At 44.2% G+C, this 22,383-nt stretch overlaps 1 long non-coding RNA gene across 5 annotated transcripts in view; it reads right to left on the bottom strand.

The window, feature by feature from the left end:
* Nucleotides 1-761: 761 nt before the first annotated feature.
* LOC121661396 overlaps nt 762-22,383 on the bottom strand; it is a 74,523-nt gene continuing 52,901 nt past the window's right edge. For all 5 annotated transcript variants that reach the window (XR_006014962.1, XR_006014960.1, XR_006014958.1 and 2 more), the window contains one exon: nt 762-843. This is a non-coding gene — a long non-coding RNA (uncharacterized LOC121661396). The remainder of the gene's footprint in view (nt 844-22,383) is intronic.

The following is a 22,383-nucleotide window of genomic DNA, read 5'->3' as shown; positions in this document are numbered from 1 at the left end:
ATCAGCACCACACTGAGGAACACCAAGAGCAGAGATGCTAAGAATAATGCCCAGCGTTTGCAATAAACAGCTCAAAGGGCTAAGACAAAACACCTGTGACACGAGATGCACAAAAGACAGAACACACAATAGACACGTGACATGTACCAGGACTGCTCTGCCCGGCACACCTGGGCATTGAGAGCAAAATCAAGGTTTTCCCTTTATGTTGGCCTAAGGGGCCCCTTCTTGGGTATCCCCGTCTCCAAATCTGACTCAAAAATCCCTCCTGGCGAGTCCCAGCTCAACACCCTGCCGTCACCCCCTCTGTGGGTCACAAGCCCTCAACTTATCTCTCTGAAGCCCAGGCTGCGAATCCTCCTCGGGCGCAAAAGAAGGCCTCCTCGCCGCCGGGGAAGCTCCTGCCGTCATCAGGCTGTTGTCTCTTGGGCGGCTGTGATAAAAAAAAAAAACACTAAACTTCAAGGCCTGAACTTAGTGGCACATGGGCCAAAACCCTACGGTTCCTGTACTCACCGTCTCCTAAGACGGCAGGGGTTCTCAGGCCGCATGCTTCGACCACGCTTCGAGGCAGACGCCATCGTCGCAGGGTACACCCGAGTTAAGAGGAGACAAGGTGATGTAGCATTGCAGAAACTTGAGTGGACCCTCGCTCCTCCGTCCCTCCCTGACTCACTCCACCTCCTCAGCCATTGTGAAAGGCAACACAGAGAGCACCTTCAAATGGAAAAAGTAACGGCTTCTTCTCAGAGTCCAGTGATACTTTGGGAGGGCTCACGAGGGCAGCGAGCCGGGTATGTCAGCTGGGCGGTGAGGGGGTTCGGCATAATACGAGTGGACCGCCTAAAACACACAAATGACAATGGATGCTGAGAGCTTCACCAGAACTTGGCACCCAAGCAATTACAACTTTTTATTTCCACCCGTCACTGCTTACCTCGCTCACTTGACATTGACTGCTGCTATCTGGCTTTACCTCCTAAAAATAAGAACAGAGAACTAGGCTGTAACAGTCACCATTCACACTTGCCCCGCAAACACAAACGGCGACTGACCTTCCTGCAGGAACCCCCTCAGCCGGTATGGAGGCGCTCTGCCACAGAGTTAATCCATCTGCCTCTGAAAGAAAGCGATGACAAAAGTTCAAAGGGTCGCATGAGAACTTAACAGCTCCAGCCATCCTGTGCCCAACCAGGAATACCACCGAGAGGCCAAACTACACCCCACATTACAAATGTCAAGTCCCCGGGCTTTGTCCTATTGCACCTGTACACCAGTCTATGCAGCAGTGCAGAGCAGCTCTGGGCCAAATAGGTGCAGGCAGCCGTGACACGGGATATGACAAACGAGGGGGTGCAACAAGGAGAGAAAACTCTCACCAAGAATGACCGCAGGCACCTCAAAGGGCTAAGGCAAAAGACACAAGATGCCCAAAAGACACAGAACACACGATAGACAAGCGACACGACACCCACCGGGACTGCTCTGCCTTGTGCACCTCAGCACTGTGATCAAAAGTGAGACTGTCCCTTTATGGGGACTAAGGGGCCCCTTCTTGGGTATCCCCGTCTCCAAAGCCGACTCAAAAATCCCTCCTGGTGAGTCCCGAACCAAGATCCCGCTTTCATCCCCTCTGTGGGTCTTAGCCCTCGACTTATCTCTCTGAAGCCCAAGCTGCGAATCCTCCTCGGGCGCAAAAGAAGGCCTCCTTGCCATCTGGGAAGCTCCTGCCGTCATCGGGCTGTTGTCTCTTGGGCGGCTGCGATAAAAAAAAACACTAAACTTCAAGGCCTGAACTTAGTGGCACGTGGGCCAAAACCCTACGGTTCCTGTACTCACCGTCTCCTAAGACGGCAGGGGTTCTCGGGCCACACGCTTCGGCCGCGCTTCGAGGCTGACGCCGCTGTCGCAGGGCACACCTGAGTTGAGAGGGGACAAGGTGATGTGGCGTTGTGGAAACTTGAGTGGACCCTCGCTCCTCCCTCCCTCCCTGACTCACCCCACCGGCCATTGCCAAAGGCAACATGGAGAGCACCTTCAAATGTAAAAGGTAATGGTTTCGTCTCAGAGTCCATTGATACTTGGGGAAGGCTCACGAGGGCACCGAGCCGGGTCCGTCAGCCGGTCAGCAACGGGTTTCGGCATAATACGAGTGGACCCCCTCAATCATACAAATGACAACGGATTCTTAGAGCTTCACCAGAACTTGGCAACCGAGCAATGACAACTGGTTCTTTCCACCCATCACTGCTGTCTTGACCTTGACTGTTGCTATCTGGATTTACTTCCTAAAAATAAAGACAAAGAACAATGCTGTAACATAGCCACCGTTTCTGCCTCCCCTGAAGGGCTGAACCACAAGCGACCTTCTCGGGAAAGAAGGGGCAAAGGAAAAAGTAAAGGCACGTACCCATGCATGGTCTGAAAGCATGGCGTTGCCACAATAGATTCCATCAGAAACCACTTGACCGTGACTTCTTGCCACAAGAGTCTCTGTCATATTAGACTAGTGGTTTGAAGGCTGCAGACCACCTGTAAAATGCAAAAAAACACAAAGGATGCTTGTAGTTTTATGGCTAACACACCAACTCCAGTAGCATCTAGTTCTGAGCTGGAATCAATACTGATCTCAGTCACCGGTACTCAGCTGGCTCACGGTCTCCCTGGTGCTGACACCCGGCCGTGCCGAGCACTTCGCATCTTCAAAATGAAATGAAGACCGAATGATGAGGTGAACATAGAGCCGAAAACCGGGCCTTCGCTTGGACGTCCGGTGCCGACCCACCTCATCGCCGTGCTCCTCCGGCCTCCTCCATTTCTATCGGGTTTACAGTCTATACCTCTGCAAAAAAGCTATTTGTCAACGTCCCTTAGACACACAGGGAAAGTTTAACCCTTCCCAAGTTCTCATTACTCAAAGCAAATCGCCTAAGATCCAACAACAGCGTGCACTATGACAAATGCCTAGAAAACTGTGAGACGTCACTGTACCGCTCCCGCCGAACCCCATGTGGTCCGGCTGCGGTCGCTCCGTCCGAGGTGTGGCTTGGGCGGCTGAGCAAAGCAAAATGTTTCCTGTAAAGTCTTCTTTCTACTCCACCCATCCCCCAATCTATTCCACAGGGCAGAGCAGTTCCAGGCTAGACACAAACTCAAAAGACACATTATGCTACAAACAGTGTGACACGAGGATGAGAAAAAAAGCTCTCAGGGAGAAGAATGACAACGAGGACCAAGATGATGCCAAAAGAGATGACCGATCATATGGCCACAGTGGACGGAGGAGGCTCTAAGGAACAGAAGAAAAGACTGTAACAGTGACCTGTTATACGAACTGTCAGTCACAATGATCAAGATGGCTGTGAGACAATGCTACATTCAGAATGCTCCCCATATCCTTACAATCTTACAAGCCCCAGGAGGTTACAGCTCATGGCTGGAAAGGATGGATAGCAATACAGCCAGGAACAAGGCCTCAAAAGAGATCAGACTCCACACTTCCGAGATGCGATTCCAAGACGCGGCCGAGCCCGCCGGTAAAAGAATAAACTATATCAGCATTGTGCTGAGAAGCGCAAACGTTCGAGAACCTAGAGATAGTGGCCAACGCTTGCGATAAGGCCCTCGAGGGGAAAAGGCAGAGATATCTTATCCAAGCTATCCCAAATGCACGCTAGACAACACAAGATAGACTGGAACTGCTCTGCGCTGCACACCCTACGGTTGCAATTGGAAGTAAAGCCACACCCTTCAGCTGTCCCAAGAAGCCCCTTAAAGACCATCCCTTTCTCCTCTACTAATTTTTAAATGTCTCCCAGGAATTTCCAACCCGCTACTCTGCTATCATCCCATCTCCGGGCCACGGCCCCTGACTCATCTTTCACGTGATCGGCGACATGCATCCACGTCAGATGCGAAATGAGTCCGTCCCGGCCTTCCTGGAAGGCCCCGTGATCGCTGGTTAGCCTCTTAGTCAATTACAATAAAGAAAACCAAAATCAAAGGATGAGTTCTGTGGCGGATGGGCCAAATCCCAACAAGGCAGCTGCTCAATTGCTAAGTGCTCCTAGATCCTCAAGACTCTGGCTTCATCCCTAGTCTAAGGCTGTGGCTGCTATTATGATAGGCACCTGCATCAGCCGCAAAGTCACTTGGTATTTCTGTACGCAAAGTGTATGTGCTTGCATGCTGTAAGACACGTAAATGCTGCTGTTGGAAAAGCCTTAAGGGGATCCTGCATGGACACTGTTTCCCACCGTGCTGCCTTCAAACCCCCACCCATGGTAACTCCTAACTCAATACCCTGCTCACCCTACCTCTCCCGATCACAATCCTCAACTTACCTATCGGTAGCCTTGATCTCAGGCATAGTCTTTGACATGGGGCAGATCCCTTTTGAAATACAATGAGTTTGCTAAAAAAACTTGAAGTGTCATACTCGACACAACCTGAAATTGCAGGAAGTTGCACTGCTCTTAAGAAAAACAAAGCAGAGCAAAACCAGAAATTACAAAAGCACCTTACTGCCCCAAGACACACAACCCAAAAGAGTAAACTTAAATACTCCCTGTGCTCAATGGTATCTTCGAAGCCTCTGTTGCATTAGATGCCAAAAGAACCTGCTGAAAACAAGCTGACATAAGCAGAAAAATTCCCTTCATTGAAATAAGAGAAGAGCTCTCATCCCATTCAATCCTAGAGAGAGAATGAAGCTCCTTGTAAAAGGCTGGGGTTAATATACCCCTTGCTGGGCCCGCCTCTCATTCCCATGATGCCTGGGAAAAGGGAGGGGCCATATACTGCAAGGTATAAAAGCCTTCATAGGGGTTGCCACTGTTTGGCTCCTCCGACTTAAACTTGAGATGAGTAAAGGCCTCAATAGAGAAGACAACTCTTCAGGGAAATAACGATGCTTTCTTTTTTTGCTTTTACATCAAGCGAAAGGGCAGACAACCGGTAAGAAATAAAACTTTGTGTTTTGGTAGCACAGCTAGGTAATTTATTGTTAACTTGCATAATTATTCCTTAGTGATTACTGAGTAGTACTCCACTTGTGACTAAGTAGGGTGGAGAAGAATAGTAATTGTATGAAAGATGTAACTCTCCTTGGGACCTCTAATTAGGGCTGTATACATTATAAATAAAAATAATTAAAATTTGTACACTCCTACGTGCCAATTAGGGTTACGTCCATACTGCGCTCGCTCCTGTATGACGTTCGGTACTGGAGCTCGGGTAGGAGCGCCCTGAAATGCAGATTTAAATCCTAAAAATGCTCAAAAAGGGAGAGCTTCCTACAATTGAGCTCCTTACAATCAGGGAATGGGTGGGAGTTGCCTCCACTTGAACCGATACAATGGCAAATAAATGGCTTCTCCTCTCCAATTTAATCCCCATAACTAGGGGGAAAAGGGAGGTTTTCCTCACTTTAAATCTCTCTGGTGCTGGAAAAAGGGGGATTTTTCCTCAATTCAAACCCTTAGAAAGGAGGAACAACTCAGCTTCCCCCTCACTTTAAACCTTAGGATGATGAAAATGGGGGTACTACTCTTAATTCAAACACATCAAATAGCATTGTCAAGGTTTTCCCCTTCCCTTTGAACTGGAAAATAATGGACAATGGGGGTTCCCTGTGAATTTATACCCCTGATGGCATGGAAAATGCAGGATTTCCTTCAACTTAGACAATTAAACCCACAGGGGAAGCGGATTCCCCCACAATTTTAACCAAGACGATTATGGAAAAGGAAGTTGATTGCTTCAATTTAAGCTCCTTTTCTCCTAATAACCCCTCTCTTTTCTAGGGGCACTGGGGAGGGACTGGGGGCTCTGGAGAGGGACTGACGAGATGAAAGGGAGCTCACACGCTCCCCCACCTGCTCAGGTGCTGCCCCTTGGTAGCCTTTTCTTGGTCTTAAAATCAAAAGTCATGCACAGTTAGAAGGGGAAAAGGGATTTTACCTTGGTATTTATTTTAAGGACCCTTAGGTGCACGTGTCCTGGTCCTATGCACCGAAATGCACCCCGCAAATTGCACACCCCAAAAGATCTAGTATAACATGATAGGTTTTACTAATTAGCATATCTATCAAAGATTCCCCAATGAGAGGCTTGAGTGAGACCCCCTCTCCAAGGAGCCTTCCCCTGGATGGTTCTATCTTGGTTTACAGGATGTGTTCTGGAGAGGACCTTGGGGTCTGGGGCACGCTGATCCCTAGCTACGAAGCTTCTAAAATGTTTAGTCTCTTGGCTTGACAAACAAGTGCAAGAATGTCGGCAAAAAGCACTAAGAATACAGAAGTTGCAAAAAAGGTATAACAGGGGTATAAAAGAAAAGGCAAAAAATCATCATGGCATCATTTCCCCCCTTTTAGAGACTAACAAAACTCTACCTTGTCTAGTCTCTACTCTACTCTATTTTTTAGCCACAGAACTGGTTTACACATCTGGCTGCTCCACAGGCAATTACACAGATAATAACTACAATTGCAGCTGTTATGAATGTTTCTTTTACCCAGGCCCAGTTTGGTAACGATGAGGTGAGGGTATCAGAAATAGGATCAAATTTTAAGGTGTTATTTCTTGAAGCTACTTCATGTAGAATTTGAGTTCTCTTCCAAATTTCATCCAAATCTTTCTTAATTCTTCCATTTTGGTCCACATAAGAACAACAGGCGGTATTGACAGTAGCACATACACCTCCTTGTGCGGCAAGTATGAAATTGAGAGCTATCCTGTTTTGCGTAACTGCACGGGACAGACCGTCAACTTCTTGTAAGGCTGAAATTGCATCTGCAGTATGCTGCTCATTACGTTCAATGACAGCCAAGATGTTTACAATTGCTCTCTCTAGTTCAACTACTACGTAAGTGGGTATAAGGGCTCTGATTATGCTATGGAAACGTGTGGGACGTTCAATGAGGGGATTAAGAGATCTTTTTCTCCTCTCGTTTGGTTTTTCAAGATGGTCAAATATTGTTATATTTGGGACCATAGCCCCAATGGCACAAGCCTGGTCTTTGTTCACGGGCATAACTTTCCAGGCCTTATCACCACATATCCAATACAACCCCGTCCCAAATGGCTGAGGCGGTCTCCACCCTGTCAATTTCATCTTTGCTGTAATTCTTGGGTCTATTATTTCCCTGAAATGGGTCTGATGACAATATGAAGGAAGAACGGCTTTTCCCGTGGCATTTACAATTGCACAAGGAACTTTATCGTTTGCACGCTCTACCAGGCCACTCAGGGGTATGGGAGGCAGAAGGGTGCTATTAATTGGTTCTCACGTTTCAGTGCTGGTCTCTTCCATTAAAATGCCAATCGATGGCCAGTGACCCCTCCCATCTAGGGGTGGTAACTGAGTACAGATCCAGCAATCGCTCTTGTTAAGAATTTTGGACGCATTTTGGACCGCAGTCTTACGCAAATCATGGGGTGAACCCTGAACCATGGTTACCAGTTGGGCAAACAGCAAACACGTAAAAAACAGTTTAAACTGCATCTTTCTGATTTGTATCAGTCTCTGTCTTCTTGGTGATTTCAGGAGCAGAAGCTTGCTTCACCCTGGAGTAGTGAATCCACGGTCCCTTGCCAGCAACCTTGACCGCAGCAAAACTTGGAACGGTCCCTTCCACTTGGCTTGCAAGGGGGTCGCTGTCCCACTGCTTGATGTAGACCCGGTCTCCAGGCTGGAATGGATGAGCAGGTGTGTCCAATCCTATTGGTTTGGATAACATGATGAATCTCTAGAGCTTCTGCAAAGTGGAACTCAGAGCCATTAAATATTTCTGCAAATCATTTTTACCTCTCATATGAATTTCCCCTGGGATATGTGGAACCTGGTATGGCCTGCCATGTAATATTTCATAGGGACTGATGTTGTCCCTTCTCCTTGGCTGTATGTGGACTCTCAGCAAGGCTATAGGCAGGGCTTGAACCCACGTTATGGATGTCTCTTGACAAATCTTGCGAATCTGGGTTTTGAGGGGCCCGTTCATGCGTTCAATTTTGCCACTTGCCCGGGGCCTGTATGGTGTGTGCAGGTCCCAGGTAAGTCCCAGAATCCTGCTAACTTCCCCAACCACTGTTGCAACAAAATGTGGTCCCCTATCTGATGACATTCCCAAAGGAACCCCAAATCTTGGTATTATATGATTGAGCAAAGCTTTCACTACTTCTTTTGCTGTGTTAGTGTGACAGGGGAACGCCTCAGGCCATTCACTGAAGGTGTCAACCGGTACCAGTATATACCTGCATCCCTCTTTGTGTGGCATCTCAGCAAAATCTATTTGCCAATAATCTCCCAGGAGATCTCCTGTTTCTGTCACTCCTAACATAACTCTCTTGCTTGTGCTAGGGTTGTTTTTACAGCAGGTTTCACACTTGCTCATTACAGATTGTACAATATCAGTCATCCCTCTCCCTATTGCTACTTTCCTCAAATGTTTTAAATGATTTTCTGTTCCCCAATAGGTACTTTCATGCTCTCATTGGGCTATTTCCCGAAGGATCAGGGGTGGAACTACGACTTGTCCTACCGGGGTAACAGCCCACCCACCTTCTTTGATTTCAGCCTTAAGCAACTTAATTAATTTGTGATCCCTCTGATCGTATTTTGGGGTAAGTGATGACAAATCTATCTCTTTCTGTGGTACCACTGCAAAAATGCCTTTTTCCGCAATCCCCCTGGCTGTTTCGTCAGCAAAATGATTTCCCAGTTTGGGGGCCGTTTTCCCTTTTTGATGACCCTTGCGATGCACGATGGCCATTTCTGTAGGCTTCCAAAAGCTCTGTAAAAGTGCAAGAATCTGTTTAGCGTGCTTAACCTCATTACCTTGAGCAGTCAGCAGGCCACGTTCCTTCCAAATAGCTCCGTGGGCAAGAACAACACTGAAGGCATATTTGGAATCGGTCCATATGTTCACCTTCCTCCCCTCGCTCAGTTCTAGAGCTCTTGTTAGTGCAATGAGTTCAGCTTTCTCTGATGATACATCTGGGGGCAAGGCTTTTGCCTCAATGATTTTCTCTGAGGTGGTTACGGCGTAACCGGTCATCCTCCTACCCTTTTTCATGAAGCTGCTCCCATCAGTGTACGATTCCCAGTCTGGATCCTTCAAAGGAACGTCTTTCAGGTCTGGTCTGCTGGAATAAGTCTCCTCTATTGTCTGCAAACAATCATGCTCAGGCACGCTGTCAAGTAATGTGGATGATAAAAATATCGCAGGGTTTACCACAGAAGTTGTCTTTAGAGTAACATCATCCCGTTCTAATAACACAGACTGGTATTTGAGCATCCTGCTAGGGGAGAGCCAGTGTCCCCCTCTTTTGCTCCAGCACATTTATCACTGCATGGGGTACATACATGACAATGTGCTGCCCAAGGGTGAATTTACAGGCCTCCTGTATCAGAAGGACTGTTTCTGCCACAGCTTTCAAGCATCCTGGCCAACCCTGGGCTACATTGTCCGGTTGTTTTGAAAAATAGGCCACAGCTCTTTGCCGGTCTCCAAGGTGCTGTGCCAGTACCCCCAGAGCAACATTCAGTCGCTCATGTGTAAAAAGTTCAAAAGGTTTAGTCAAGTCCGGCAGCCCCAGAGATGGGGCTGACATCAAGGAACATTTCAGCTGTTTAAATGCAGCCCTGGCATTCTCTGTCCACATGATTGTCCCTTTTTCAGCTGCTTTAAGGACCTCATATAAAAGTCTCACCAATATACCGTAGTTTGATATCCACAGGCGACTCCAACCTACCATCCCCAGGAAGGCCTGCATCTCCCTTATGGTATGGGGCTCTGGAAGTCGACAGATGGCTTCCTTCCGTTCTCTGCTGAGTTGTTGATGTCCATGGAAAATTTCCAGGCCCAGGTATACTACAGTTTCTCTGGCAACCTGTGCCTTCTCTTTCAAGACCCGATACCCACTTTGGCCAAAAAGTTCAACAGACTTACAGTGAGCTCGATGCAGTCATCTAGTGTCTTGGCCGCTATCAAGATGTCATTGACGTACTGGAGAACCGCTCCCCCTGGTTCTTGTTTCCTCCAGTCCTCAAGCTCCTTTGACAGCTGGTTTCCAAATATGGTCGGGCTGTTTTCGAATCCTTGTGGTAAAACTGTCCAGGTGAGCTGGGTCTTTCTCCCTGTTTCAGGATTCTCCCACTCAAAAGCGAAGAGTTCTTGGCTATTCTTATGCACAGGAATGCAGAAAAAGGCATCCTTGAGATCTAAAACAGTGAACCACCCTAATTCATTTGTTAGTGTTGTCGAAAGTGTGTAAGGATTCGCTACCACTGGGTGTACGTCCTCTGTCATCTTGTCTATTTCCCTCAAATCCTGTAGCAACCTGTAGCTTTTACCATCAGCTTTCTTTACTGGCAAGATTGGTGTGTTGTAGCTGGATTCACACTCTACTAACAACCCAAATTTGAGAAACTTTTCAATCACAGATACTAATCCCTTGCAAGCTTCTAATTTCAGAGGATATTGTCTTTGCCTTACTGGTGGAGCCCCTGCTTTGAGAGTGATACTCACAGGTTCAGCTTTTTTGGATTTCCCAGGAGAATCATTGGCCCACGCTATTTGAATGACAGCCTCTTCAACTTCTTTGGGAATTTTTCCATGGCATTCCTGTACAAGTATAGTGGCTACTTCGATAGTTTTAGATTCTGGGATTATAACTTTCACTCCCCCCTCCTTGGAAAACTTAATTTCTGCTTCCAATTTTTCCAATAAATCTCTGCCCAATAATGGCATTGGGGAATTTGGCATATACAGGAACTGGTGAGTGACCCACTGTTTTCCCAATTTAAATTTTAAAGGTTGGAGAAAAGGCCTTGTTTCACTTACCCCTATAGTTCTGATCACACCCACAGTGTCTTGACTCAGTTTACCTTTTAAAGTGTTTAACACAGAATACGTTGCCCCTGTATGAACCAGAAATTCAACATCATCATTCCCCAGCTTAGCTACAACCGAAGGTTCTGCTGGGGTAGTTACCTTCGGTCCCTGTCGGTCCGTATTTACAGTTAGTTCTGGAACTGGGGGCTTCTTTTCTGCTCATGATGGACACTCATTTTTCCAGTGCCCCCGCTTTTTGCAAATTGCGCATTGGCCCTCAGCTAGGGGAAAAGGGGGACCCCTTTTTGATGTGTCAGATGACTGTCCCTTATCATACTTCTTGTGGTGGGGTTTATTATGTTTCTCTTTGTCTGCTAAGTCTCTGTTCTGGTATACCTTCCAGGCTACACTCAACAATTTACTTATGTCCGGTGGCCCATCTATCTTTTGCAGCTTTTTCTTTATGTCATTAGCTGATTGACCTATAAACAGGTAGGCCAGGTGGATCTGCTGCTCAGGTGAGTCAGGGTCTAAGGTAGTGTATTTTTGTGCAGCCTCTTTAAGCCTATTTAGAAACTCTGTGGGGTTCTCATTTGGATTTTGTTTGATCTCATATAACCTAGCCCAATTCACTGCTTTAGGAACGGCACATTTTAAACCAACAACCACCCATTTTTGGTATCGCTTCAGCTTTTCCATCTGTTCTGGGACATTAGGATCCCAGCCAAGGTTTGCTAGGGGATGGATATCGTTAACTGACCCTTGGAGACTCCTAGTTCCAATTTGAGTTTCTATAGCAGATATAGCAGCCTTGTTGACCATTTCTCTCTCTGTTTTAGCCAATAATTCATCTAGCATAACATTTCGATCACCCCAATCTGGGTTTTGGGATTTTATGGCCATTTCTACACTACTCTCTCTGGGTTGTCCCTGTACTTCCCAATTGAGTTTTTCCACTGCTGTAATTCTCCGAGGGAAAACAGTGTCTTCATATAAATCGCTCCTTGATTTCCAACAGCCTGTCTCAGAGGTGCTTCTAATGCAAGTTCTTCCTCCCCCCCTTTATCTGCTGTGGACCTTGTGTGTTTAGCGATGGGACTGACTGCTTTCATAGCTTCTCGGGCTATCCTGCTCCTTCTTCTACCACCCTCCCCGTGAGAACCATCTGTATCAGAATCATCCCATTTGCTTTTGATTGTAATTGCTTCATTGGTTTTAAAGATTGTTCCAGACGAACGTTGATCATGAACTGTCTTGTTTTTTGCGGCAGTGGAGGGGTAGGGAGGCAGGGGCTGCAAGCAGCTTCTCCCGTCCCTAGCTCCGCAAGAGGCGCCTGGGTCGGGGCCATCCCATCTGCCCTCAGCTTTAACATTGGCCGCGCTGCAGGGTGGGGAGAGCGAGCGGCTCCTCCTATCTCTGGCTCGGAAACTTGCGGATCTCCGTACCCGGGAATGCCGCCGCAATTGCCCGTGTCCATTTCTGCCTTCACTTCCACGTTCGGGGTATTTGGGGAAAGGTGGCCAGCCTGCCCCTTCCCCCTTCCCCTTCTCTGCCTCTGTAAAAATCAGGGGGCGGTGGCCAGTGTGCACTTTCTCCGCCTCTGGGGCGGTGGCATACCCGCATCTCTCCCACCTCTGTGCCCGCCCTCCGCCCCTGACGAGTCTGTGGGGGGAGGCTCCGTGCCGCTCCTCTGGCTTGGAGCAGGCCGCTCACTCCCTCGCCTGACCCCACTCGGACAGCAGTGGAGGCCGTGGCAGTGGAGCCACTGCGCCTCCACCTCCCGCCCCCGCCCCCACCTGTGCAGGCTTCCCCCGTGGTTGAACAGGGGGGGGTGTTTTCCCCCCCCCCCCCCCCCCCCAGCGCAAAGCTGGGCCCACCATATTGATATCTGTCATATCTATTTCTCTGTCCGTATTCGTATACGAGCTGGCTTGTTGTAGCTTTTTCTTTCCCTTTCTCCTCCTCAAAGTCATTTCCATATTACTTTTGTCTACTACATATGCTTTTTCTTCAGATACATAGTAAAAAGTTCTGCATATCTTAGGTCATCAAACCTACGTAATGATATCAGTTCTACTATCAGGTCAGTAATGATGTTGCTTTCCAAACTCCCATAACGAGGCAAATTTCCTTGACTTAATTTTAAAGACAGCCAAACCCGTGTGGACACTCTGATCAATTCTCGGGTGTCCAAAGTAGTTTTTCGTCCTGTCAGCAATTTCCAGTGTTTTATTATCAATTCCAATGGGCTGTTAGGAGGCATTTTTTCATTTTCATCTGAAAAAACACCACCCATGTTTGCTCACAGACAGAAAAACTCTGCCAGAGGAAAGCTTTTAACTCCAGAATTCAGCCTGCAATCCGGCCTTGGAATTTCGACTTCCCGGACAGTTTATTTAGCTTACTACACAAAACCTTCAAAACAGCACTGTAAAATACTAAAAAGCAACTAGTTTAAGCAAACAGTAAATGTGTGCGCACAAAGATCTGGTCTCAACAGGATTCAAACCCACAGCTTCCCGACGTCCCAACAAACCAACCTCTGAGCCGCTCCTGTGGCTGCGTAAGGTGCAGCCTCTGGGCTCTTGTGGACTCCACGGAGGGCGTCCCCTCCTTTCCACAGTTTGCAGGGGAAAAGTTTAAGCTTTCCCCTTTCGTGGGCTTCTCTGCCCCCAACCTCTCCAACCCCCTTGGAGATCTCCTTCCCTAGTGCTAGAAACAACAAGAAAGAAACTAATTTAGAAAGGTAGAAAGAAAGTTAGAAATGTAGAAGGTTGGAGTAGTAAAAAGTTCGGAAGAAACAAAGTTAGAAAGGTCAAAACTTGGAAGCAAACAAATTTTTAAAGGTAGTAAGCTAGAGAGGTAGAAAGATCGAAACAAACTAAATTAGAATAGAACAACTTTAGGAAAGTAGAAAGTTGGAAACAAACTAAGTTAGAAAGGTGGAAAGTAAAAATCACCAAAGTTAGAAGTCCAGAAAGTCGGAGAGGCAGAAAGTAGGAGAGGCAAAAACCAACAAAGTTAGAAAGGAAGAAAATAATAAACTAATTTAGAAAGGTACAAAGGAGAACCAAAAACATTTAGAAAAATAGATAAAACATTAGAAAGGTAGAAAGTTAGATGTGTTGAAAGTTAGAGAGGGAGAAAGGAACAAAATAAGAAATAAACAAATTTAGGAAGGTAAGAATTTAGGAAGGTAGAAAGTAAGAACCCAAAAAATTTGGAAAGGCAGAAAAAACGTTAGAAATCTAGAAAGTTAGAGTAGTAAAAAGGAAGAAACAAAGTAAGAAATGTCAAAAATTAAGAGTAGTAACAAGTTAGGAAGAAACAAGCTTAGAAATGTAAAAATTTAGAAACAAACCAAGTTAGAAAGGTAGAAAGATAGAAACAAACTAAATTAGAAAGGTAAAAACTTAGAAAGACAAAAAGTTAGAAACAAAGTTAGAAAGGTAGAAAAATAGAAACAAACGAAGTTAGAATAGAACAAAGGGAGAAAAGTAGAAGGTTAGAAACAAATCAAGAAAGAAAAGTTGAACATTAGATGGGCAGAAAGTTAAAAGGGCAGAAAGGCACAAAGCAACAAAGTTAGAAAGAAAGAAAATAAGAAATAAATTTAGGAAAGTAAAAATTTAGAAAGGTACAAAGTAAGAACCAAAAAAATTCTGAAAGGTAAAAAGGTAGAAAGTTAAAAGGTGGAAAGTTAGAAATCAACAAAGTTAGAAAGGGTGCAAAATAGAAACAAAGTTAGAAAAGAACAAAGGTAGAAAGGTGGAAGGGTAGGAAAAAACCAAGACAGAAAGGTAGAAGGTGAGAAGGGCAGAAAGTAAGAGAGGCAGAAAAGCACAAACCAACAAAGTTAGAAAGGAAGAAAATAAGAAATAAAAGAATTTAGAAAAGTAAAAATTTAGAAAGGTACAAAGTTAGAACCAAAAAATTTTCGTCAGGTAGAAAGGTAGACAGTTAAAAGGTGGAAAGTCAGAAACCAACAAAGTTAGAAAAGAACAAAGGCAGAAAGGTCGAAGGTTAGAAACAAATCAAGATAGAAAGGAAGAAAGTTAGAGGGGCAGAAACAAACAAAGTTAGGAAGAAAGAAAGTAAGAAATGAACCAATTTAGAAAGGTAAGAATTTAGAAAGGTAAAAAGTAAGAACCGAAAAAGTTTATAAAGCTAGAAAGGTAGAAAGATAGACATAAAGTTAAAAATATATAAATTTAGAGTAGTAAGAAGTTAGCAAGAATCAAAGTTGGAAAGGTAGAAACTTAGATATGAGGAAAGTTAGAAACCAACAAGTCAGAAAGGTAGAAAAATAGAAACGAACAAAGTTAGAAAAGAACAAAGGCAGAAAGGCAGAAGGTTAGAAACAAATCAAGAAAGAAAAGTAGAAAAGTTAGGAGGGCAGAAAGTTAGAAGGGCAGAAACAAACCAAGTTAGGAAGGAAGGAAGAAAATAAGAAATGAAGAAATTTAGAAAGGTAAGAATTTAGAAAGGTAGAAAGTAATTACCAAAAAAATTTAGAAAGCTGAAGAGGTAGAAAGGTAGAAATAAAGTTAGAAATGTAGAAAATATGAGTAGTAAACATTTAGGAAGAAACAAAGTGTAAAAGGTAGAAAAATAGAAACAAAGTTAGAAAAGAACAAAGACAGAAAGGTATACAGTTAGAAACAAATCAAGATAGAAAGGTAGAAAGTCAGAAGGGCATAAAGTTAGGGAGGAAGAAATTTAGAGAGGCAGAAAGAAGAGTAAAAAGTTAGAGCGGCAGGAAGTTAGAGGAGTTAAAAGTTAGAGAGGCAGAAAGTCAGAAGGGCAGAAACCAACAAAGTCAGAAAAGTAGAAACGTAGAAAAATAGAAACAAAGTTAGAAAAGAACAAATGCAGAAATGTAGAAGGTTAGAAACAAATCAAGATAGAAAGGAAGAAAGTTAGAAGGGCAGAAAGTTAGAGAAGTAAAACGTTAGAGGGGCAGAAAGTTAAAAGGGCAGAAACAAAGCAACTTAGGAAGGAAGGAAGAAATGAACCAATTTAGAAAGGTAAGATTTTAGAAAGGTAGAAAGTAAGAACCAAATAAATTCAGAAAGGTAGAAATAAAGTTAGAAATATAGAAATTTAGAGTAGTAAAAAGTTAGCAATGAACAAAGTTGGAAAGGTAGAAAATTAGAAATTTGGAAAGTAAGAAACAGAGTTAGAAAGGTAGAAAAATAGGAACAAACAAAGAAAAGAACAACGGCAGAAAGGTAGACAGAAACAAATCAAGATAGAAAGGTAGAAAGTTAGACGGCAGAAATTTAGAGAGGCAGAAAGAAGAGTAGAAAGTTAGAGAGGTGTAGGGGCTTGGTCCAAAATAGTCATTACTTACTTATTTACCTTCTGTAAGATAAGAATTAGGAGAAAACAAAGCAGGCACAAAACTTGAAATAACATAAAGAAGTTTATTAACAGACCTAAAAGAAAGGAAAAAAAAAAACCAGACCACACCTTCAGAACACTTCTCCTCCCCCCATCTTTCTTTCTTCTCCCACTGACAATGTAAAAACACAACTCTTGAGATTTTCAGTGAGTTTACCACTTCCATAATAACTTTGTTCCGTTCACTTAGGGAGAGGAGTGTGTCTTGATCATGCTATGGAGACATCACCACAAGAAGTTCTCTTCATGGCTTCAACGTCACAACGAGACGGCCGCCCGGGTTGGTTCTCTGCTCGCATGTGAGAGGCCCTTCCCGCAACTTGCACCTTTCCCCACAACTGCTTTCAAGGGTCCAATCTTGAGCTACTGGAGTACCATTGTAAGGTTGAGCTGTCCAAAAACAAAGGTTCTCTTCACCCATCTCTGGGAGCATCTTCATCTCTAGGAATAGAGGCCCTCCCCCAGAAGCAAAAAGGGTCCCCACCATCTTCATCTCTAGGAACAGAGGTCTTCCCCTTCCAGTTGGAGCAAGAGTCCTTGTCACTTCCATCTCTCCCTGTTCAAACTTCTCATCAAATTATGGCTGCTTCAGCATCCGCTTATTTTAGTGCAAGTACTTTTGCTCACAAGTACAGTTTGAACGCTCCATCCCCCATGCTTTCGTGAAATTACAACGGGTACTCTGATATATCATAGTCGATCACCACCATGGGTTTACAACAGAATTTCAGCTTTTGAGCATCTCCTCTTTCTCCTCCCTCAGGATTTCAGCTCTTCTTTCTTTACTTAATGTCTGCAGGCTTCATCTGTTCTGGAGGAAACTTACACCACTAAAAGGGTTAATCTCACCAGGGTCTTGCAGCTCGAATTTGCTTATCGCTGTTCATCACGTGATCTTTGCCGGGCAGCTTCAGCTGAATCTTCGGCCGCACTGGAGAGGGGCTGTAGAGACAGGCCATGCTGTCTGCACGTAAAAGGCCTGGGGGGGGAGGGCCATGGGCAGAACAGGGCAGCACAGCTCCAGGATGGCTGTGTCCTGGCCCAGCCCAGTACCTGCCCCAAGACCAGAGGCAAGAGAGAGCTTCCCCAGGGTTTGTCCATTCTTAAATGTGGACTATAGAGGCAGTCAAAATTTTTAAGTGGCTTAAAAAGTTGTCAATATTCAAACTAGGCAGTTTGATAGGTTCTGTCAGGTCATAGGGGAAGCTGTAAGCACATCTTTGCAAAAGAATCACTTCTGGAGTTATGTTAACCCATGACAAAGGCAGAAAGTTAGAAGGGCAGAAACCAACAAAGTTAGAAAGGAAGAAAATAAGAAATAATCGAATTTAGAAAGGTAGAAAGTAAGAACCAAATAAATATAGAAAGCTAGAAATAAAGTTAGAAATACAGAAAGCGAGAGTATTAAAAATTTAGGAAGAAGCAAAGTTAGAAATGCAGAAGCGAAGTTAGAAAGATAGAAACAAACTAAATTAGAAAAGAACAACGTTAGAAAGGCAGAAAGTTAGAAACAAACAAAATTAGAAAGGCAGAAAGTTAGAAATTGTTCTGGTTTGGCCAAATTTAGAAATATATCCTCTGAGAGAAGGCACTACCACCACCCCCCTCCCCCCAGGTTCAGGAAAAAAAAAATTTTCCTTGAAGGAAAGTGAAGGAGATAAAACTATTTATTTAACAAACACATGGGAAAAGGAAAATAATGCTAAATAATAAAATCTCTCACTGTGGAGAAAAAGCTGGCAAAGTGTTAGAGTCCTCCCTTTGGTCTCCTCAGAGCTGGGGCTTGGGCCAGGCCCTCTGCACTCAGTGGAGAGTCCTCCTGATATGTTCTAATATTGTAGCAGTCCAGTGGCAGAGGGAGAAAATCTGAAATTCGAGGGAAGGAAAAAAAAATTCAACTCTCAGTCTCTCTCTAGAGAAAAAGAAGCTGAACCACTGGCCAAAAGCTGACTGGAAAAACAGCAAACCCAGTGCCTCCTCCCTCCCTTCCCGCAGCTGGAAAAAAATGCTCTCTCTGTGTGACCTTGAACAAGCTGCAAACTGCTTTGAAAAAGTTTCACTCAGTTTTTTCCTTCCCCCTCTCAGGCTCAGTTTAGAGGCATAGAAAGGCACAAAAATTAATTTCTGGGCATAGGCAGCGATATGGGATACACATCATACGGTCACCCCAAGACAGAAACAAAGTTAGAAAGATAGAAAATTAGAAAGGTGGAAATTTAGAAACCAACAAAGTTAGAAAGGAAGAAAATAAGAAACAAACAAATTTAGAAAGGTAAGGATTTATAAAGGTAAAAAGTAAGAACCAAAAAATTTAGAAAGGTAGAAGCAAACAAAGTTAGAAAGGCAGAAAGATAGAAACAAACTAAATTAGAAAAGAACAACATTAGAAAGGCTGAAAGTTAGATACAAAAAAAATTTAGAAAGGTAGAAACTTAAAAAGACAAATAGAAACAAAGTTAGAAAAGAACAAAGGCAGAAAGGTAGAAGCTTTGAAACAAATCAAGATAGAAAGGTAGTAAGTTAGGCAGGCAGACACCAACAAAGTTAGGAAGAAAATAAGAAATAAACAGATTTAGAAAGGTAAAAATTTAGAAAAACAAAGAAAGAACCAAAAAAAATTTAGACTGATAGAAATGTAGAAAGGTAGAAATAAAGATAGAAATGGAGAAAGTTAAACTACTAAAAAGTTAGGAAGAAACAAAGTTCGAATGGTAGAAAGTTAGAAACACGGAAAGAGAGGTAAAAACTAGAAAAAAACAAAGAGAGGAAGACTATAAGAAATAAACAAATTTAGAAAGGTACAAACTTAGCAACAAAATAAGGCAGAAAGTTAGAAAGTAAGAAAAACAAATTTAGAAAGGGAGAAATTTAGAAATGTGGAAAGTAAGAAACAAAGAAAGTAAGAAAGAAGGGTTGAAACAAAGGTAGAAAGGTAGAAACAAATAAATTTAGAAAGTTAGAAAGGCAGAAAGTTCAAAAAAGTAGAAGGGTAGAAACCAACAAAGGTTGAAACGAACTAAGGTAGAAAGAACTTTCAAAAGTTAGAAAGATATTTAGAAAGATAGAAAGTCTCTAGAAATTCAGAAAGAAAGAAAGGCAGAAATAAAGTTAGAGCGAAAACCAAGAGTAGAGAAAGAAAATAGATTTAGAGAGAAAAAGGAATAGAGAAAAATAGGTTTTGAAAGGAAAAGAAATCAAGTTTAAAAGAGAATTAGTGTGGAAGAGAAAAAGAAAATTAGAAAGAGAAATAGAGTGACAGAGAAATAGAGCAACAGAAACAAAGTTAGAAAAAGTAAAGAGGAATAGACTGAAAAGTAAAGCTGAGTAGCAAAGCAAGAAATACAGTGAAAAAATAACTAAACCACACCAAAGTAGGACAGCAGCCAAAGGGGGGGAAGGAAGAGGGTATCTTTATTCAGTGAATGTATTTATTTACACTTCAGTAAAACATGTGGAAATGTTGTATACAAACACAAGTACAAATACAGTGCATATACACACAGGTAAAAGTCCAATTTACATACAGAGCAACACATGGAAATGCAGTAGCAAACACAAATACAGAACAATACAGGGCAATGTAAGCCAAATACATATCAATACAATAAAACAATTTTTCTGCTTCTGGAAAGTTTATTACATTTTCTTTTATTGTTATAGGAAACCCAAAACAACAGCAGCACACAGAGAGCAAAACACTCATCTACCACCCACACCTCCTTCAGCTTACACACAAACCCACCCTCGCTCTCATCGCAACTGCTCCACTAACACTTGGCACACCACGGGAATGTGGTTCCCAGGATCCTCAAAATCATCTTGCCTGACAGTACCCCGGCACGGTCCGCACCCAAACCTCGGTGATGAACGTCGCCTTGCAGACCAGCCAGGACCGAGGGAAAAAAACCCAGCTGGTGGGGGGAGGGGAGGGAAATCCCCCCCACTGGGGCTTTTTTATTCTAAGTTTAAAAATTAGTTGAAAAACCTGAAAGGCAAGAATCATACACACAAGGTTAGAACCATTCCACACACACTCTCACAGACAGTCACACACACGCACAAAGTCACACACTCTTCAGCTTACACACTGACAGCAGCCCTTGCTCAAAACACTCTACTAATGAAGATGCTTCAACACATCTTCCAGCTGCTGCTCCTTGACACTGAACAGTAGATTCTGGGAAAATCAGTAGCATCAGTGACCGCAGAGATCCAAAGCCGCCTTGGGGACCTGCGAGACAAGGTGAGGTGCTCAGTGAGAAGCTGAGGGCTAGGAGTTATCCCCATGCCAGGCCCATAAATTTTCTACCCAAAATCCCATAGAAAAGATAGGAACCTTTAAGTTTTGTAACTGTTGTTCTTAACCGTGACCCTGCCAGGGCAGGGCAGCTCCAACCGTAAATAGCACATGGCCAAGGTGGTGCGCCGAATATAAGCAAAGATGACGAGAGGGCTTGAGATATCTCTCTGGAAGATTAATTCTCTAGCCTGATACGCTTTAAGGCGATGGAACCTACAGAACTACCACAGACACATGAGGAGGATCTAACACACCCCATATAGAAGTCGAAGGGAATGGGACATGAAAAGAAGGCACTACCAAAAGTGAGAAGGAAGATGGATGAGAACATCTCCTGTACTTCTTCTGGTCTCAAAAAGTAAAAATGTAAAGATGCTGGAATAAGCCCAATCTGGAAAAGTATGCAAGCAGAGACCCCACACTGCCGATACGGCCCAGAACAATGCTGATAAAGCATTGAGATATAACAAAGCCCTATGACACCGAAGATGATGGACACAAACTATACAACACTACGTAACACAGACAGAAGTTGAAACTGCCCAGCAGTTTCACCTGATGGACCCAAGATTCCTACTGCAAGATGAGCCAGAAAGCAATGATGCCAAAGGAAAGAAGGCTCTACGGCAATAGCACGTGATGGCGAAACATAACTCCTTACAAGAGGTTAGTGCCAAAGCTGTTAAGAGGATGCTCAAGAAGCTCAGTAGGCCTAGAGGAAGAAGCAATGACTGCCGGGTGAACAGGGCGATCGATCCGGACCCAAAGGCGAGCTCCTTGGGCAAAAAGATCTGCGATGACATCGAGACTCAAAGAGGCCAGATGACACAAAGCTCACAAAAACATGGGGGTGGGTGGGAACTGCTCTGCCCGGCAAGGGGTTGGGTGATGCTGAGGAGAAACCCTCTCTCTTTACTTCCAAAGAACTACAGCCTTCTCCTCTAAGCTAACTTCAAATTGCCTCCTGTGATTCCAAAGGTTTTTCCCTTCTCCCGACCACCAGTTGCAACACTTAGCTTTCAGAGATGAGTGGACAAAATTCATCCTCAACCAAAAAGAACGCGTGGGCACCGTGGACATCGCTACATTCCCTGTAGTCCACTTCGGTGGCTGCAAAAATTCAGACTGCAATGAGACGTCCCAAAAGTGACCCCTTCTGCAACACCCCCTCCCTCATAACTGCCGAGGCTCATTGCTTACCTGCTGTTTCCAAACTTCGGTTCCGCAGCTGCTCACAGTACCTAAGACAACAAAACAGAAAATGTGACTATGGCCCTCCAGAAGAGCAATCACCCAGGGCTCCTCCGCACCACTGCCCCGGCTCACCTCAAATCTTCATCTGATTCAGGAGGTGGCCCAGACAATACCTGCAAAGTGAAAAGGTACACGCTTAGAACACCACAGCGTACCTCTAGTCCATTAGTTATCCCGCCTAAATGCCAACTCACCTGCTCGCCTCTGTTCCTTGGCATGCCTAGGGCAGTGGCAGCACCTGCAAAGAAACAAAGCAAAAAAATATGCAGAGAGACTGCAACATCACAAGCTCCCCGCTTTGACTGAAGTATGCCACACCTATACCTTAAGCTTGCACTCATCCGGCATTCTGGGCCAGGACATCTTGCGAGTAGACAGCCTAAAAGGAACAAACAACAATGGATGCTTAAAGCTGAACCAGACATTGATAACAGAGCAGTAACAATCCATTCTGTCCACCATACACAGTTCACCTCGCTCCATCGACCATGAACACCGCTATCTGGCTGTACTTCCTAAAAATAAAGACAAAAAGCAGTGCTGTAACACAGCCACCATTTACCCTTGCCCTACAAACACAAACGGTGACTG

Source organism: Corvus kubaryi, unplaced genomic scaffold (genome assembly GCF_017639235.1).
Source record: "Corvus kubaryi isolate FWS band 111438036 unplaced genomic scaffold, C.kubaryi_AGA036_p1.0 37149, whole genome shotgun sequence".
NCBI classification, from domain to species: domain Eukaryota; kingdom Metazoa; phylum Chordata; class Aves; order Passeriformes; family Corvidae; genus Corvus; species Corvus kubaryi.
Note: the sequence above shows the minus strand (reverse complement) of the source record. Positions and strands in the feature narration are given on the sequence as shown.